At 34.6% G+C, this 20,659-nt stretch overlaps 1 protein-coding gene across 1 annotated transcript in view; it reads right to left on the bottom strand.

The window, feature by feature from the left end:
- Positions 1-20,659, bottom strand: part of LOC149773246 (acetylcholine receptor subunit beta-like 1) — a 57,579-nt gene that overhangs the window by 32,212 nt on the left and 4,708 nt on the right. The window lies entirely within an intron of this gene.

The raw sequence follows: 20,659 nt of genomic DNA, 5'->3' as shown, positions 1-20,659 counted from the left end.
TATCAACCTCATTAGACTGAATCTGACATATCAAGACATCACACTTCATATAGATTTTATAGTAATAAAACCTAGTAGAAAGAAAAGACCTAGCACAGAAATGAGTTCAACCATGTCACTTCTCAGCCATTCTGCTAATGAAACTACTTAGAAGACCTAAGATGTATCATAAAATTTGTTTTCAAGAAATTAATTTACTTCGTTATTCGGTTTCTCAATATCGATAGTGCATCATCTTATATGTTCATGATGTAATGAAGATTCATTTCATACCTTTACATTCTTATCGACAAAGGTTGCAATATTACGATCCATATATTTCAGCCTATTTCAGACATATAAGTTATAATGGTCTATATATATACACCACCAATCTAGTAGCACTGACTGAAAAGCAGCATTTTCCTGTCATTTTGAGTCTATATTGAAAATCAAATTTGGAAAGTATATAATTTAGCTTGGACCCTAAACTTCAGCAGGGTACGTAATGATTTGTACATATTCACGAGGAAACAAACTGATCGTCTGCTTTGCTTCTTGTGCAATCCTAATATGTATTTCTGAAAAAGTCAACGTGCTCTCCATATTTGCCACATTAACGTGTGTGCAGTCCCATTCATTTTGCACTGTAGTACGTAGCGTTGGAATGTTACACATGTAGTGCAAAACCCACAGATTTGAAATTTTAAAATAATATTAATATTATCATTATTACCAGTGACGGGCTGCTTTATTCCTGACGTCCTGCTTGCCTTTATAATAGACCTAAAGGTCAAGGGTAAAATACCTGCCAAAATGGTACTTCAAGCCGCAAGAACATCATAAATTTCATCAGGAGTTAGCCGCAGCAGTTCCTGCCGAGCTTTTACAGGCAGAAATGTATACATGTCGATTTCATTTGACTGTCTGACAATACAGTACGAGGAATATTCTTTTTTATGTTGTGTTCATGAATGCAGCGAATGATTACTGATAAGTGTATGTAGGCTGTGTTTTATATGAAATGTTTTCACACCTTGGCATGCACAATTAGCACAATTACTTTCAACTAAATTATTTTTGCATATTTCGTGCACTACATTCTGAGACTGCTCAAAGAATTTTGCAATTTGTCTTGCGCTGTTTAAGCATTAGTACCAGGCACTAACCTTACAGGGTTTACGAACTATGAAGCTTTATGAAACTGACATGTGAGAAATACAAGTTTGGGTTTAAGTGGAAATAATAAAAGATGAAGTGCGATGTTATCTCGTAGTCAGTGCTCTGTATGATAACTCACTATCAAGATGCAATAAATTATGGCAAACAAACCATTTGGAATTTTGAATTATTTAGAACAAGAGTTTTATTCCAAATTACCCAAAGTTTTGGAAACTTGTCATAGTAGTATATAAATAGTCATACTAGTATATAAATATTCAATATCTCACTTGACAGTTTCCCTTCTTGGCACCCATCGAATATTGAAGGTAGAGGCCATGAGTCTAAAAACACCAGCCTTGTGTATATAATTAAGATATAAAAAATCTGCAGTTCGGTCAACATTTGCTTTGAGTTAGGCTGGAGCATAGGTTGGTTTGTTTGGTGACGGAATGTCACAGTTAGATGAGCATTGGAGATGAAATGACGTAACTTGGGCTGCAAATGAAGATAATCATGTACATCTGCAACAGCGGTAAATTTCCCAAAAACTGAGATAGTTAACGGTTGACGAGAGGCATGCCGATTTGCTGTAATACTAGTGAATTTTAAACATGCAAGAGGCCGATGCTGATTATTTGAGGCGCCTTGTCACAGGAACATACTGAAAATGGCTAATTTCTGTCAAAACTGACTGCCAAAAGAAGTGTCGGGGAACTGTTGTTTCAGTGTGAAAGCTATCAGTAGTAAAAGGAATTAATATGATCTGCCAAGTACGCCTTTCCACAAAAATCATTGGTTAGTTTGTATTTGTATCTTTAACATTTAAAATATTCTTTTTTTTCCGCAATCTCGTCAGACAAAAATTTATTAGAACAACCATCCAGTGAGACCTTACAAATAAATGCATGTACATCAATATTAAGATTTCGCTCCTTTTAATTAATAAGATTTCAACCTGCCTTTGCAGTTCCATGCCGACAACAGTAGTTGACAATCCAACTTATACATTTCAAAACTGGAACAATATTAACGTGAGATCTTTGTCTTGATGGAAAATCAGATTCTTTTCTGGCATTATTACATAAAGTTTTCCTATTTATATATTGTTGTGGGTTCTCCCTAAATATATTCTGCAACATAAGTGAAATATCAATAGCATTTGCATTCCGAAATTTCCATTTCTTAAAAGCTTATTTTGCAAGCAGCTAGGTAAACTCTGAAATTATTAAAGGAATATTTTCTATGCAGAAATAACGGTAACTTTTGAAATCTATTTGAATGAGCGACAATGGATGCACCAGATGCATGTCAGTAGAAATCTCTCTCTCTCTCTCTCTCTCTCTCTCTCTCTCGCTCTCTCTCAATCTTCGCTGCACAGTTAACAAGCACAGTTTTCATATTAGTACAAAATACATTCCTTTTGCTTACTTGTAGCATTTCTAGAATACCGCTATATTTCAAAATATCTACTGCATATTCTGTCAGTTCGACCTACTGGTAGTAATGAACTACTTCGTACTGTAGTTTATAGCTCTCCTAACTACCTAATTTTGTTAGAGGTTAGTGTTAGGACTGGTCGGCTTGGTGTCAGAATAATGCGACTGGGTGGGACATCATGCTACATGTCTGCAGCATAATGCCCCAGTGCTAGACATCACTATAAACTACCACACTGCAGACGTCATATCGATATGACTGAAAAACTGTTCAGGCCACGTTAAACACACACACATACACACACACACACACACTGATTTTCTTAGAAATACTTGTACGTGGAACCATTGTACCATTTAGTGACGTAAAGGTCACTAAATGACATTTAACCACTAAGACAAATTATAAACAATTCATAACATAAAATAATAATTGTAGAAGGGATTTTCTTCAATGCTATTTTGCTGTCTTTGACATTAAATTACTTTCTAAAAGAGTGTTCGTATGTCTCTTCCTATTATATACTAAACATAAAGCAGTTTCTTGTTGTTTGATTGCAAACATACAGCGAAGGTAAATGAAAGCTTTAGTGTCGTCAACACAGAATCAAGTTTTACTTCGTCTTTATTACTTTGTAATACCTTCTCATTATCGTCAAAGACCAACCTACATTTTGACTCCTCTATTTCCAAGCAGATCAAACTTGAATAAAAAATGCACAGTGAGCAGTTACAAGCAATGTTTATTGGATACAATACAGGTCTATGAGATACAAGCCAGGCATATGGGATGCAAGCCAGGTATATATGATACAAGCCAGGGCTATGATGTAAAAAGCCTGGCAAATAGAATACAAGCCAGACATATGGAATAAAAGCCAGGAATATGGGATACAAGCCAGGCCTAAGGGATACAAGCCTGGCTAATGGGATACAAGCTATGCATATGGGAGAAACGCCAGGTATATGGAATACATGGAAGGCTTATGGTATATAAGCCAGGCCTATGAGACACAAACCAGGTATATTGAATACAAGCCATGCATATGGGAGATAAGCCAGTCATATGGGGACAAGCCAGGTACATTGGATACATTGGATACATGGCAGGCTTATGGGATACGAGCCAGGCATATGGGATACAAATTTAAAATTAACAAATATGCAGATACAATTTGTTCCTTTTGTAGACCGAATACATACATATATGTATACATACATATATGCATATATACATGCATATATATATATATATATATATATATATATATATATATATATATATATATATATATATACATATATATATATATATATATATATATATATATATATATATATATATATATATATATATATACACACATCTCTCTCTCTCTCTCTCTCTCTCTCTCTCTCTCTATATATATATATATATATATATATATATATATATATATATGTTTTCAATGTTTATCGGTGCGTGACGCTGAAGATTGTTGAATAATATGAAAAGCAGCAGATAAGATCGAATGAGTGCAATCTAAAAACACCATTACAGGACTTCAATAAGATAACGTAGGCATGGACCGTAAGCCTAAATTCCATCAGTATGACTGGCCGGAAGTTGGCTACAATCTGACGCGTACAAAGTCTTAAGGTTAGTTAAATGACGGTCATGATTTGGATGCATATCAATCTGTACGAAGTGTAAACTCTGGATTGTGTGAAAGGATTTCATGCTGAACACGGATATCCGTTTACAAAGGACGATTCCCTGGGCTCTGTAGGAATCCAATTTGATTTTTGTCTCTACCCAAACTATCAAGCTCTATCCAGCTGGAAAGTAGTATTAATAGGGTGCGTCCTATGTCACAGCCACTATGTTTTTTTTTCAGACACCAGCACTTCTATGCGATAAAAGCAATGTCATGTTTAAAAATCCTAGGCCACATTATCCCCCACCATTATGTTATTGTTTGTTTTACTCCCAGACGCCGTAAAAGATTAAATATATCTAAAGATATTAGCCTATACTGGTACTCAGTAATGCTATCCATTTTCATCACCATATCATTAGGTAACAAAATATACCATCACCATAAACAACATATGTTAGCCTAACTTTTCAAACTGAGATACACTGCTGTAATCATAGTATAGCATAACATTTCAATCTACTCTGAAATCAATATTTTAGCCTGACTTTTCAATGTGAAATACATTGTTGTAATCATAGTAAAGCCTAACTTTTGAATCTGAGATATACTATGAAATCATAGTGTAGCCTAACTTTTCGATCTGAGATATGTGGCTGGAATCATAGTATAACCTAATTTTGAATCGGAGATACGTTGCTGGAAGCATAATGTAGCCTAACTTTTCTGAGATACATTGCTGTAATCATAGTATAGCCTAACTTTTCAATCTGAGATATACTATGAATTCATAGCGTAGCCTAACATTTCAGTCTGAGGTATGTTGCTTGAATCGTAATGTAGCCTAACTTTTCAATCTGAGATACACGGCTGTAATCATAGTATAGCCAGACTTATCGATCTGAGACAGACCCTGAAATGATATTGTAACCTAACTGAGATATATTGCTGGAATTATGATGAAGCCTAATTCTTCAGTCTAATATATATAGCTGGAATCTTAATATAGCCTAACTTTTCAGTCTGAGATATATTGCTGGAATCATAATGTAGCCTAACTTTACAGTCTGAGAAAAAATTGTTGGGATCAGAGTAGAAACAGACTTACTTTACAATGTTTTGAACAGGATAAACAGACTGCATAAAAGTTGTTTCGTACTTGAGCAAATAAAATACATATCACATAAGACCTTGTGGTCTAATTTAGTCTATATAGTCATTCTTTTATTAGTCCATTGCTATCTTGTAGATGAAAGTAATCCCATCCCAGTTTTACGTCGCTTGTTAACACAGGAAGTTTTCTCTAATATACAACTGTTTCATTACCATACTTATAATACCGTTCGTATCATATAAATTAGTGTAAATTCTTCAAAACCTGATGTACATTATTTTGTGTTTTTCATGGCCATCATTAATAAGATATTTACTTTTCCTATTAATATAACTCCAGTTATGACTGGGTGGAATATTCATATTACTACAAAATTAAATTGTTTAAGATCTACCGTACTGTTTGCTTGCTAAATGCTTTATCACCAGGTTTAAGCCATTCAGATAATACTTTTCATACCTGAAAGTAAGCGTGAAATTGCTGTATTGATTTAATTAACTCTATTATACTCCGATCAATCAAACGTTAGTCAAATATTCAGCATTCTGGTCTTTCCATCCATGCTACCCGGTTTAACTTCGTCAAAAATTCATATCTCACAATTATCTGTATTCAACGAATCATTATTATCAATTTTAAAGAATAATTATTGAAATTGTTGAATGACTTGTGCAAAATAAATGTTTCAGTATAATACATTTCCGTCATTGTAGAAAAGATGATTGTGTAAAGTCTTAAATAACGTATGTGTTAAACTGTGTTGTACAACAAGGCTAAGGTGCACTTCCTTTAAATTTTGTTTTAAAGTCCATTTTTTATTTATCGATTGTTTAAATTTTATATAACAACTATATCCAGTAACTAATAATATTTAACTGTATTGATAACATCAAATAATTATGTCCAGTGTAATGGATGATATCAAATACTTTTACCTGTATGAAATAGCAAATATATAAGTTGATAGTAATACGTAGGGATCATCTAAGCTGGTTGCACTCGCTCAGCAGCTAGGGAAGGATTTTTCTATACATTCTAATGATGTTATGAGTAAAATCCTTGCAATCGTTACTTCGTTTTTTACTAAAGAGGGTACTCTACTGAAAGTGACTTACTCGAGAAAAAAGGTTTGGATATAAATTTAATATCGTCCAACTAATACATATGCAGATTGATTTTGGATAATACATTCTGAGGCTAGACTAGGGTCTTATGATTTCAGGGGAACATTATTTTCTAGTGACGGGACTGGTTTAAGAAAACTAAAATGTTCTATGTCAAGTAATTTTGGAAATATAGTTTCTATACAACAAGTATGTGCTACAGGGTTGGGTAGTCTGTCCAAGCCTAAGATTTTCCCCAAAATAATTAGGTAGAGTGAGCCTATGGAGATGTAAGAAGATGGTCACTAAAATGAAAGAAGATGGTCCCTAAAATGTAAGATGGTCACTAAGATGTAAGAAGACTGGTCACAAAGATGTAAGAAGATGGTCACTAAGATATAAGAAGATGGTCACTAAAATGTAACAACATGGTCGCTAAAATGTAAGAAGATGGTCACTAAGATGTAAGAAGATGGTCACAAAGATGTAAGAAGATGGTCACTAAGATATAAGAAGATGGTCACTAAAATGTAAGAACATGGTCGCTAATATGTAAAAACATGGTCACAAAGATGTAAGAAGATGGTCACTAAGATGTAAAAAGATGGTCACTAAAATGTAAGAAGATGGTCACTAAGATGTAAGAAGATGGTCACTAAAATGTAATAAGATGGTCACTAAAATGTAAGAAGATGGTCAGAAAGATGTAAGAAGATGGTCACTAAAATGTAAGAAGATGGTCACTAAAATGTAAGAAGATGGTCAGAAAGATGAAAGAAGATGGTCACTAAAATGTAAGAAGATGGTCAGAAAGATGCAAGAAGATGGTCACTAAGATGTAATAAGATGGTCACTAAGATGTAATAAGATGGTCACTAAAATGTAAGAAGATGGTCAGAAAGATGCAAGAAGATGGTCACTAAAATGTAAGAAGATGGTCAGAAAGATGTAAGAAGATGGTCACAAAGATGTAAGAAGATGGTCACGAAGATGTAAGAAGATGGTCACTAAGATATAAGAAGATGGTCACTAAAATGTAAGAACATGGTCGCAAATATGTAAAAACATGGTCACAAAGATGTAAGAAGATGGTCACTAAGATGTAAGAAGATGGTCACTAAAATGTAAGAAGATGGTCACTAAGATGTAAGAAGATGGTCACTAAAATGTAATAAGATGGTCACTAAAATGTAAGAAGATGGTCAGAAAGATGTAAGTAGATGGTCTCTAAAATGTAAGAAGATGGTCACTAAAATGTAAGAAGATGGTCAGAAAGATGTAAGAAGATGGTCACTAAAATGTAAGAAGATGGTCAGAAAGATGCAAGAAGATGGTCACTAAGAGGTAATAAGATGGTAACTAAGATGTAATAAGATGGTCACTAAAATGTAAGAAGATGGTCAGAAAGATGTAAGAAGATGGTCACTAAAATGTAAGAAGATGGTCAGAAAGATGTAAGAAGATGGTCACTAAGATGTAAGAAGATGGTCACTAAGATGTAAGAAGATGGTCAGAAAGATGTAAGAAGATGGTCACTAAAATGTAAGAAGATGATCACAAAGATGTACGAAGATGGTCACTAAGATGCAAGAACATGGTCACTAAAATGTAAGAAGATGGTCACTAAGTAAGAAGATGGTCACTAAGATGTAAGAAGATGGCCACTACGATGTAAGAAGATGGTCACTAAGATGTAAGATGGTCACTACGATGTAAGAAGATGGTCACTAAGATGTAAGAACATGGTCACTAAGATGTAAGAAGATGGTCACTAAGATGCAAGAAGATGGTCATTGAAATGTAAGAAGATGGTCACTGAGATGTACGAAGATGGTCACTAAAATGTAATAAGATGATCACTAAGATGTAAGAAGATGGTCACTAAGATGTAAGAAGATGGTCGCTAAAATGTAAGATGGTCACTAACATGTAAGAAGATGGTCACTAAAATGTAATAAGATGATCACAAAGATGTAAGAAGATGGTCACAAAGATGTAAGAAGATGGTCACTAAGATGTAATAAGATGGTCACTAAAATGTAAGAAGATGGTCACAAAGATGTAAGAAGATTGTCGCTAATATGTAAGAAGATGGTCACTAAGATGTAAGAAGATGGTCACTAAAATGTAATAAGATGGTCACTAAGATGTAAGAAGATGGTCACTGAGATGTAAGAAGATGGTCACTAAGATGCAAGAAGATGGTCACTAAAATGTAAGAAGATGGTCAGAAAGATGTAAGAAGATGGTCACTAAGATGTAATATGATGGTCACTAAGATGTAATACGATGGTCACTAAAATGTAAGAACATGGTCAGAAAGATGTAAGAAGATGGTCACTAAAATGTAAGAAGATGGTCAGAAAGATGTAAGAAGATGGTCACTAAGATGTAAGATGGTCACTACGATGTAAGAAGATGGTCACTAAGATGTAAGAAGATGGTCACTATGATGTAAGAAGGTGGTCACTAAAATGTAAGAAGATGGTCACAAAGATGTACGAAGATGGTCACTAAGATGCAAGAAGATGGTCACTAAAATGTAAGAAGATGGTCACTAAGAAGTAAGAAGATGGTCACTAAGATGTAAGAAGATGGTCACTACGATGTAAGAAGATGGTCACTAAGATGTAAGAAGATGGTCACTAAAATGTAAGATGGTCACTACGATGTAAGAAGATGGTCACTAAGATGTAAGAAGATGGTCACTAAGATCTAAGAAGATGGTCACTAAGATGCAAGAAGATGGTCATTAAAATGTAAGAAGATGGTCACTGAGATGTAAGAAGATGGTCACTAAGATGTACGAAGATGGTCACTAAAATGTAATAAGATGATCACTAAGATGTAAGAAGATGGTCATTAAGATGTAAGAAGACAGTCGCTAAAATGTAAGATGGTCACTAAGATGTAAGAAGATGGTCACTAAGATGTACGAAGATGGTCACTAAAATGTAATAAGATGATCACTAAGATGTAAGAAGATGGTCATTAAAATGTAAGAAGATGGTCACTGAGATGTAAGAAGATGGTCACTAAGATGTACGAAGATGGTCACTAAAATGTAATAAGATGATCACTAAGATGTAAGAAGATGGTCATTAAGATGTAAGAAGACAGTCGCTAAAATGTAAGATGGTCACTAAGATGTAAGAAGATGGTCACTAAAATGTAATAAGATGATGACAAAGATGTAAGAAGATGGTCACAAAGATGTAAGAAGATGGTCACTAAGATGTAATAAGATGGTTACTAAAATGTAAGAAGATGGTCACAAAGATGTAAGAAGATGGTCGCTAATATGTAAGAAGATGGTCACTAAGATGTAAGAAGATGGTCACTAAAATGTAATAAGATGGTCACTAAGATGTAAGAAGATGGTCAGAAAGATGTAAGAAGATGGTCACTAAGATATAAGAAGATGGTCACTAAGATGTAATAAGATGCTCACTAAGATGTAAGAAGATGGTCACAAAGATGTAAGAAGATGGTCACAAAGATGTAATAAGATGGTCACTAAGATGTAAGAAGATGGTCACTAAGATGTAAGAAGATAGTCACAAAGATGTAAGAAGATGGTCACAAAGATGTAAGAAGATGGTCACTAAGATGTAAGAAGATGGTCATTAAGATGTAAGAAGATGGTCGCTAAAATGTAAGATGGTCACTAAGATGTAAGAAGATGGTCACTAAAATGTAAGAAGATGGTCACAAAGATGTAAGAAGATGGTCGCTAATATGTAAAAAGATGGTCACTAAGATATAAGAAGATGGTCACTAAAATGTAATAAGATGGTCACTAAGATGTAAGAAGATGGTCACTGAGATGTAAGAAGATGGTCACTAAGATATAAGAAGATGGTCACTAAGATGTAATAAGATGGTCACTAAGATGTAAGAAGATGGACACAAAGATGTAAGAAGATGGTCACAAAGATGTAATAAGATGGTCACTAAGATGTAAGAAGTTGGTCATTAAGATGTAAGATCATAGTCACAAAGATGTAAGAAGATGGTCACAAAGATGTAAGAAGATGGTCACAAAGATGTAAGAAGATGGTCACTAAAATGTAATAAGATGGTCACTAAGATGTAAGAATATGGTCACTAAAATATAATAAGATGGTCACTAAGATGTAAGAAGATGGTCACAAAGATGTAAGAAGATGGTCACTAAAATGTAACAAGATGGTCACTAAGATGTAAGAAGATGGTCACTGAGATGTAAGAAGATGGTCACTAAGATGCAAGAAGATGGTCACTAAAATGTAAGAAGCTGGTCACAAAGATGTAAGAAGATGGTCACTAAGATGTAATAAGATGGTCACTAAGATGTAATAAGATGGTCACTAAAATGTAAGAACATGGTCAGAAAGATGTAAGAAGATGGTCACTAAAATGTAAGAAGATGGTCAGAAAGATGTAAGAAGATGGTCACTAAGATGTAAGATGGTCACTACGATGTAAGAAGATGGTCACTAAGATGTAAGAAGATGGTCACTATGATGTAAGAAGATGGTCACTAAAATGTAAGAAGATGGTCACAAAGATGTACGAAGATGGTCACTAAGATGCAAGAAGATGGTCACTAAAATGTAAGAAGATGGTCACTAAGAAGTAAGAAGATGGTCACTACGATGTAAGAAGATGGTCACTAAGATGTAAGAAGATGGTCACTAAAATGTAAGATGGTCACTACGATGTAAGAAGATGGTCACTAAAATGTAAGATGGTCAGTACGATGTAAGAAGATGGTCACTAAGATGTAAGAAGATGGTCACTAAGATGCAAGAAGATGGTCATTAAAATGTAAGAAGATGGTCACTGAGATGTAAGAAGATGGTCACTAAGATGTACGAAGATGGTCACTAAAATGTAATAAGATGATCACTAAGATGTAAGAAGATGGTCATTAGGATGTAAGAAGACAGTCGCTAAAATGTAAGATGGTCACTAAGATGTAAGAAGATGGTCACTAAAATGTAATAAGATGATCACAAAGATGTAAGAAGATGGTCACAAAGATGTAAGAAGATGGTCACTAAGATGTAATAAGATGGTTACTAAAATGTAAGAAGATGGTCACAAAGATGTAAGAAGATGGTCGCTAATATGTAAGAAGATGGTCACTAAGATGTAAGAAGATGGTCACTAAAATGTAATAAGATGGTCACTAAGATGTAAGAGGATGGTCAGAAAGATGTAAGAAGATGGTCACTAAGATATAAGAAGATGGTCACTGAGATGTAATAAGATGCTCACTAAGATGTAAGAAGATGGTCACAAAGATGTAAGAAGATGGTCACTAAGATGTAAGAAGATGGTCACTAAGATGTAAGAAGATAGTCACAAAGATGTAAGAAGATGGTCACAAAGATGTAAGAAGATGGTCACTAAGATGTAAGAAGATGGTCGCTAAAATGTAATAAGATGATCACAAAGATGTAAGAAGATGGTCACAAAGATGTAAGAAGATGGTCACTAAGATGTAATAAGATGGTCACTAAAATGTAAGAAGATGGTCACAAAGATGTAAGAAGGTGGTCGCTAATATGTAAAAAGATGGTCACTAAGATGTAAGAAGATGGTCACTAAAATGTAATAAGATGGTCACTAAGATGTAAGAAGATGGTCACTGAGATGTAAGAAGATGGTCACTAAGATATAAGAAGATGGTCACTAAGATGTAATAAGATGGTCACTAAGATGTAAGAAGATGGTCACAAAGATGTAAGAAGATGGTCACAAAGATGTAATAAGATGGTCACTAAGATGTAAGAAGTTGGTCACTAAGATGTAAGATGATAGTCACAAAGATGTAAGAAGATGGTCACAAACATGTAAGAAGATGGTCACTAAGATGTAAGAAGATGGTCACTAAAATGTAATAAGATGGTCACTAAGATGTAAGAATATGGTCACTAAAATATAATAAGATGGTCACTAAGACGTAAGAAGATGGTCACAAAGATGTAAGAAGATGGTCACTAAAATGTAAGAAGATGGTAACTAAAATGTAAGAAGATGGTCACAAAGATGTAAGAAGATGGTCACTAAGATGTAATAAGATGGTCACTAAGATGTAATAAGATGGTCACAAAGATGTAAGAAGATGGTCGCTAATATGTAAGAAGATGGTCACTAAGATGTAAGAAGATGGTCACTAAAATGTAATAAGATGGTCACTAAGATGTAAGAGGATGGTCAGAAAGATGTAAGAAGATGGTCACTAAGATATAAGAAGATGGTCACTGAGATGTAATAAGATGCTCACTAAGATGTAAGAAGATGGTCACAAAGATGTAAGAAGATGGTCACTAAGATGTAGGAAGATGGTCTCTAAGATGTAAGAAGATAGTCACAAAGATGTAAGAAGATGGTCACAAAGATGTAAGAAGATGGTCACTAAGATGTAAGAAGATGGTCATTAAGATGTAAGAAGATGGTCGCTAAAATGTAAGATGGTCACTAAGATGTAAGAAGATGGTCACTAAAATGTAATAAGATGATCACAAAGATGTAAGAAGATGGTCACAAAGATGTAAGAAGATGGTCACTAAGATGTAATAAGATGGTCACTAAAATGTAAGAAGATGGTCACAAAGATGTAAGAAGATGGTCGCTAATATGTAAAAAGATGGTCACTAAGATGTAAGAAGATGGTCACTAAAATGTAATAAGATGGTCACTAAGATGTAAGAAGATGGTCACTGAGATGTAAGAAGATGGTCACTAAGATATAAGAAGATGGTCACTAAGATGTAATAAGATGGTCACTAAGATGTAAGAAGATGGTCACAAAGATGTAAGAAGATGGTCACAAAGATGTAATAAGATGGTCACTAAGATGTAAGAAGTTGGTCACTAAGATGTAAGATGATAGTCACAAAGATGTAAGAAGATGGTCACAAACATGTAAGAAGATGGTCACTAAGATGTAAGAAGATGGTCACTAAAATGTAATAAGATGGTCACTAAGATGTAAGAATATGGTCACTAAAATATAATAAGATGGTCACTAAGACGTAAGAAGATGGTCACAAAGATGTAAGAAGATGGTCACTAAAATGTAAGAAGATGGTAACTAAAATGTAAGAAGATGGTCACAAAGATGTAAGAAGATGGTCACTAAGATGTAATAAGATGGTCACTAAGATGTAATAAGATGGTCACAAAGATGTAAGAAGATGGTCACAAAGATGTAAGAAGATGGTCACTAAAATTTAAGAAGATGGTCACTAAAATGTAAGAAGATGGTCACTAAAATGTAAGAAGATGGTCACAAAGATGTAAGAAGATGGTCGCTAAAATGTAAGATTGTCACTAAGATGTATGAATATGGCCATGAAGATGTAAGAAGATGGTCACTAAGAGTGGTAAATGATGCTAACTGAAACATGCTAAACGCACACATTCTTCCACACATGCACCCATCCACATACATATTCATCCACACTTTCTTCCACACATAACCCATCCACATACCTATTCATCCACACTTTCTTCCACACATGACCCATCCACATACCTATTCATCCACACATTCTTCCACACATACACCCATCCATATACATATTCATCCACACATTCTTCCACACATACACCCATCCACATACATATTCGTCTAAACATTCTTCCACACATACACCCATCCAAATTCATATTCATCCACACATTATTCCACGTATACACCCATCCACATACATATTCATCCACACATACACTCATGAACACTCACAAACACACAAATATTGTACTCAATGATGCTCGTACACAAACCCAATGTGTTTTTAAATTGTATGTTTTCGTGAAATGTATTTTTCCCATGCAAAACAAACCACATACAAATGTATATCAGTTTGGAAAACCGTTATAAAATATTCAAAAATAAAAAAGTAAAATCACAAAACAAACGTTTATAATAGGGTCTACTTTTTCATAAACTCCTCAGCAATGGTATTCAATCTGACTTTATATTTTTGATCGTGTTATAAGATGCAACAAAAAAATGTATATTATGTTAGATTTGGGATTTTTATGCCTGACGTGTTCTGTATATAAGATTTTTGCAAAGAAAATTAGAAGACAATTAAACGGCTTGTACAAAATGTTATATAACATCTTCATTTAATACTAGCATTCTCAACATATGCCCCAATCCATTCCACAAACAATTTCCTAAACGTGGTTGATAGCTGGACATTCACATAATAATTACGTTATATGTTCTAGTCCCTCCTTACAATAGGTACATTTATCATTATCACGTAAAACTGGTTTTGTGGGAATATTTCCTAGAAGAATCTAATATTAAAGTCAATGAAATTAATCAGTTTTGTTTGTACAAACGTTTAGTCCATCCATCTAAACCAATTTCACAGTCTCGTCGTCTGGACCGCCTTTCGTGTTTACCATTTAGATATAACATCAAAGGTTTTATAAGGTCTTTATAAATAAATGTATTTATTTTCTTTTAACCTACGGAGTGAAGCTTGGTTGAAACATACATCAAAATGATTGCCACTTTCAAAACAAACTTCTAATTTTCCTTTTTCTACCTCGCTGAATCCAATGAGATAAAAGCAAAGTACTGTATAAAATTATTAGTGTGTGCATTTTTTAAATTAAATTTTATCCTAAATTAATAGAGATTATTGTCCATCAAGATGGTGAGTTAGTACAAAACGTTGTGCGTATGATTTAAAATCATCTATGTTAGCTAAATTAAGAATATCCTCCGATAAGTACTATAGAACAGTGGATAGTTCATTTCTCCACAATGATATATTATGCATAATCTTACCCGACACATTTACTTTGAATAGATTTTAAAATCGTTTTCAATACAATGTTCAACAATTTGCATGATTTTATATTATAGATGTTCCATATATTTGCTATGAAATGAATTTTTTTGCCTCAGACCATCTTCGTTTGCTAAAAGACGCTTAAACCTGGACAATCATATTTAAAAGTCTAGTGAGTGTAATTGACTCATATTTAAACCACAGTTAATATCCCTTCCTTAAAAGAAGATAATAGAGTGTCTCTTTTGACACTTGCTTTTACCCCACCCCGCCCTGCCAAGAAAGATATAATTTTAAAAGAAGTCAGCAAACTGAGAAAAATTATTTATTCAGCTCATTTTCTTTATGGGATGGACGATTTGGTATTGCTGGTAAATAAATAATGAACTGAGACAAAATTAAGGATTTTCTCATTATACGTGTTCCGGTAAGTGAAAACATTTGTACGCTTCAACAGCAAGGCAGTTGTTTTTCGTTTTTAATTCCTTCAACTCCGTAGAATAATCAAGTGTTCTACCGACATCTTCAAGAAGAAACGGAAGTCTACCCAAAGTAATCGAAATGTGTACGCTGACCAGTTAACTTCATTTTTTTGACATGCTTTTTATTAGATTTTTGTAAAGTTTCTAATCCAAATAGTTATATGTTTAAAACATATTAAAGTACAGGCCATATATCAACGAAAATAATTTAAATTTCTGCGTGGTTGCACTGAAGGACAAACTAGAATCAATCTAATTAACAGAATGGCATCGACGGCATACTGCCCTAATTTGAATTCGTTTTACGTTATAGAAATGGCCTGTAATACTCGTATTTTTTTTAAGTTTTAGTGTAACATGTTCCATTCTTAACATAAATAAGAAGGGGGCAAAAGAGACTTCCTTATGACAACCTCTTTGTAAATTAAAACATTAGTCCCTACAATGGTCCGACGCTTTACTGGGCGAAAAGAACTTCCAGGAATGCAAGATAATACCGTTTCTGTCAAGTGTTGAAACCATCTGAAATATTCTTCAGCAAAATCAAAACGTTAAAGTTATCTGATGTGGTGCTCATATTGCATGTTAGCATGACACCATGTTCACTTAGGACAAAGCGGACATAATTAGTATTATTATTATCAAATCGATTTTCTTTTTCTGATCACGCGGTCAGAAAGGTATCGTCAGCATTATAAACTAAAAGTAAGCAAATCTGAATTTTGTAAATATCACGATACTGTTAAATAAAGCACTTCAGTAATCAACAGAGGTGGGAAGCGATCAAAATGAATAATGAATTTACATCAGAAGATGCCAGGAACACACACACACACACACACACACACACACATACATATATATATATATATATATATATATATATATATATATATATATATATATATATATATATATATATATATATATATATATATGAAGTGTTGGTATAAAGCAAATTGATATACCAATATTATTGGTATATCAAATTGTGATCCGCCCATGGCGCAATAATGCGAATATATAAACATTCTTTCAACCGCAGGCCTATAGATTAATAATGAATATCTCTACTCATTCATTAATCATAAATGAAATATGAGAATAACTATAAAAAGTATTAATAGTCGCTGTTTTCTAAACGACCTTAAAATGGTACACAATTTCATCGGAATAATTTCTTTCTTCTCCATTCTCCTCTCCCCTCTCGTGCGTAAGTGACATTAAAAAGCAGAAATCTGGAGTGAGAGAGAAAAACATGGCGCTGGACGAAAACATTAAAACTGAACTTGTACCAAGTAACCTATAGTAATCTGGTTTGTCGTAATGATATGTTTACGCTTTCCTTGGGATCTATCTACAGTGTTCTTAATACCAATGATACATAGATGCAATTGCCAGTCGACACTACGCCTACATGTTAGCTTACGATGCACATATGCTCTAGCGTATTTAATGCTCTGTTGTTGTTGATCCTTAAAACTATTATAATGCTCTAAAACTCGATTATTAATTATTAAATATAAAAATGTCCAAATGGTCGAACCCGTCCCCTCTCTCTGTGGATTATCGTAGCTAGATACGGGCGAATATTCATGAAAATACGAGCGTTGTGGATTTTCGCTTGTGTCAAACGACGATGTCTCTAGACCTATAAATAACGGTAAAGTTTAGTCTAACCGTTCAAAGAAACGTGAGAGAGAGAGAGAGAGAGAGAGAGAGAGAGTCACCATCAGAGGAGGTGACAGCAAGATGACAGTCTATAAAAGTTTTGAATTCTTGTGCAGGCAAGAGGTCCATGAGGGTGACACCCTGAGTTACCACAATGAGTGACACCAACCCAAGTGACGCCACTGAGAGAGAGAGAGAGAGAGAGAGAGAGAGAGAGAGAGAGAGAGAGAGAGAGAGAGAGGGAGAGAGAGAATGTTATAGTCTTTGTAAATGTTCGTTACAGCAAAATAATGACTTAAATGAACTGTCAATATACTTAAATATTTTAATTACCTTTTGTTGGTTCGTCATTTCATTTAGTTTCTATTCCACACTAATACCCATACGCCATTACGTGAATGTCTGACAGTTCAGGTTCAGTGTACAAGAGGCTAACCGTGTTTGTAGTGCACTACTTTCTTCATTTAAAAAAAACAGCATATTTCACGTTTAAATCATGAGTGTGTCTTATATTGATTTAACAAATGTGAATACAATTAGAAACTCAAAAAGAAAACAATAAACTTGTCAATTTGCATATGTGATTGTGAACAAAAAGAAAAATTGTAGAACTATTTGTAGGGGGGATACTCGCAGGGACGTGAGGAGTTCATTCATTCGGTCAATACACAGTTACCAAGAGCACATGGTAAGTCCATTCAAAGTACAAATATGTGTATTTGTATGTGATATAAATAAAATATGTATATAGTATGTACGCTGTATCAATGATATACCACTCGTTGTATATATTTTCCTTTTAAGTTGTCTTAAGTTGATTCATTAACCGAATTTTACGTAGTATGTGGGTATCTTGCACCTTTTTCCTAATATTCTAAATTTTCCTCCACTAAACGAGACAAAAATATAAACAGATGGCAAACTGTGTTAAATATGCAGAATACCACGAAAATTCGATTGGCTCCCTTGATAGTGACATCAGATAAATGGCGTTTTCTGTGGAGCAGGATTCGTGGCTCGAAAACGAAATCTTTTATTGTTTTATTTTGGAAGTTTCTAAAATTATATTTTAAACATCTTACATGCACGTACACATCTTTTATGATAACGTCACAAACATTAAGTACCGCTAATGCAGATGGGATCAAGCTGCCTCGTTTCGAGTAGATTATATTTTCACAGGAAACAGGTTTATGTTTGTACTGAAAATAAGTGATCCTGTACAAAATGCCCTGCAAGCAGCGATTGGTTTCAGTGCCAGGGTCCCGGATGCCGAGTGGTTTAAGGCGCTCACCATTACATTTCACTGACATTTCACCTCTCTCCGCGCGTATTCGAGACTCGGCTCGGCTAACGTGTGCCTGTGAGAATGCATACAAGTATCTTCCCGTGGGTCGGTGGTTCTTCCTTAGGCTTTCCCTGGTTCTTCCTTTACCAGTTATAATGGCGGTCAGGTAAAGTCTATCATACGATAAAACATGGCGTTAAATCTATATAATACGTGCTTTAAATCAATGACTTTTATCCGGGAGTCATATCAGTAAAGCCCTGCATTGCTTCTTTAACGATTGGACAACAAGTGTCCGTTCAAATAACAGTCGTTCATGCTGAAGGCTCTAGCAGTAACGAGGCCCAGGTCAAGCGAGGTCACATGCACTAATTCGCAGAATTGACAAATGTATCGTAGATCGAAAGGTTATTCTAGAAAACGATGCCTTGATTAGATACCCAGGCATCCATCGATTGTCTCCAAGATGGGTCAACACGTGCCAGTTCTTAAATCATAGTATACTATACAACAAAAAGGGAATGGTCATTAAGAAACAATAATCAATGAATTGATAAATATATGAACGAAGAAACCGATAAATGCTCTCGTTTTTCCTCCAGCAAAAGAATAGACGCTTCAAGACACTCACTCTCTTTCTCCCAATCAAAACAAGGTAACTAATTCGCGCTTTCGAGATCTGAAAATTCGCTAATTGCGTTGTTTTGCGTCTTGTCTACTTGGATCTGTTCAGATGTTGTACACCTTCAGTATGGCAAGCAGTACATTGGTACATTAGTTTCGACTGGTAGCTATTGTTTAGAATAAGCTGGACTAGACTGGTATAAAACTCTTACACCCAATCAGAATCAGTGTATCGTAGTCACTGCGTGACATCTAGGAAGTGCATACCGTCCAAACTAGACTCATGCTAAGAATACACAAAACAAAACACTAAACTTTGAGTAAAAATGAACTTTAAATGATCAGCAAGGTACTCAAATAGCACGATGGGAATTCGCTTGGAACGTTTCATTCATGTGATATGTTTTATGGTTTCTGAACGCACCAGTCATGTAACGAAATTAGCATGGAATCGGCGCAGGGTCACATTTCGAACAACGTGAGTTAATCACTGTCTGTTGATTGGGAAAAGTGGATTCGGTGTTATGAATTGGTTTGCCATTTGTTACTGATAGCAAAGAGTGCGTGTGAAATGGGTAAAACGGAATAAATACGTACAACCGGAACTTCTTGAAAGAATGTAAAAGCGGTTTTAAAAAAGTCCCGATATTCATCTTTTAAATGTACGTTGAAAGCACGATTTACTTAACATTCAATACACGTTTATACATACATACATACATACAGACAGACAGACAGACAGACAGGCAGACATGCACGCTTGCATACATACATACATACATAGCAAAGAAACAGTAGATGTTAATCTAAAGGTTAATGAAAATGGTCGTAACTGCGACAATTGTGCCTCTAATTTGTTTGACCTTTTGTAATTTTGCAAGCAGCTGAAGGATCTATATATATATATATATATATATATATATATATATATATATATATATATATATATATATATATATCCATGATGCAAGGAGAGCAAAAATCCAAAGATGTCTCAATGATCACGATATCGTTCTGGCCAAACCCAACCATGATTTAAATTTGAAGCGAAGCCAGGCAGGATTAAGGGGAGGCGGCACATGCAACGACCCACACAGTAATTCCTCCCCCCCCCCCCGTACTGTGAATAAAATTACATGTCTAAATAAATAAAATATATGTCTAAAGCGTGTAATAAGTGGCCAGATATAGCTATAATAATTATACACATACAAAACACAGTTTAGGAGTTTAAGGACTGCATTCGGACTATATTTTAGACATGTTAAGCCACCCACCACCTTAAAGGCACCGGCCCTCTCCCCATAGTGGCAATGCGACCCTGAAGCGAAGAGTATTGCTCTCCGTCTAACTA

The sequence above is a fragment of the Sinohyriopsis cumingii genome, unplaced genomic scaffold (genome assembly GCF_028554795.1).
Source record: "Sinohyriopsis cumingii isolate HCF-2022 unplaced genomic scaffold, ASM2855479v2 utg000744l, whole genome shotgun sequence".
Taxonomy (NCBI): Eukaryota; Metazoa; Mollusca; class Bivalvia; order Unionida; family Unionidae; genus Sinohyriopsis; species Sinohyriopsis cumingii.
The sequence above is the reverse complement of the archived record's forward strand: the minus strand, read 5'-3'. Positions and strand labels throughout refer to the sequence as shown.